The following is a 691-nucleotide window of genomic DNA, read 5'->3' on the forward strand; positions in this document are numbered from 1 at the left end:
GGGGGAGGAAGCTGGACAGACTCGGCAGACCCAAACGTATTGTGAGGGTCTGTTGGGAATGTTTAGCAGAATCCACTGTCAGAGAGATCTTCAACTCCTGCCTCCGGCAGAGCTTTGACCAGATCCCGAGGGAGGCTGGAGATATTGAGTCCGAGTAGACCATATTCTCCATCTCCACTGTCGATGCGGCCGTTCGGAGCTGTGGCCGTAAGGGCTCCGGTGCCTGTCGTGGTGGCAATCCCCGAACCCGGTGGTGGACACCGGAAGTAAGGGCTGCCGCCAAGCTGAAGAAGGAGTCCTTTCGAGCCTGGTTGGCTTGTGGGACTCCTCAAGTGGAGGAGTTCAAGTATCTTGGGGTCTTGTTCACGAGTGAGGGAAGGATGGAACGGGAGATTGACAGGCGGATCGGTGCAGCTTCTGCAGTAATGCGGTCGATGTACCGGTCCGTCGTGGTGAAGAAGGAGCTGAGCTGTAAGGCGAAGCTCTCGATTTACTGGTCAATCTACGTTCCGACTCTCACCTATGGTCATGAACTTTGGGTCATGACCGAAAGGGCAAGATCCCGGATACAGGCGGCCAAAATGAGCTTTCTCCGCAGTGCGGCCGGGCGCACCCTTAGAGATAGGGTGAGGAGCTCGGTCACCCGGGAGGAGCTCAGAGTAGAACCGCTGCTCCTCCACATCGAGAGGAG

This window comes from Monopterus albus, unplaced genomic scaffold (genome assembly GCF_001952655.1).
Source record: "Monopterus albus unplaced genomic scaffold, M_albus_1.0 scaffold98.1, whole genome shotgun sequence".
NCBI classification, from domain to species: domain Eukaryota; kingdom Metazoa; phylum Chordata; class Actinopteri; order Synbranchiformes; family Synbranchidae; genus Monopterus; species Monopterus albus.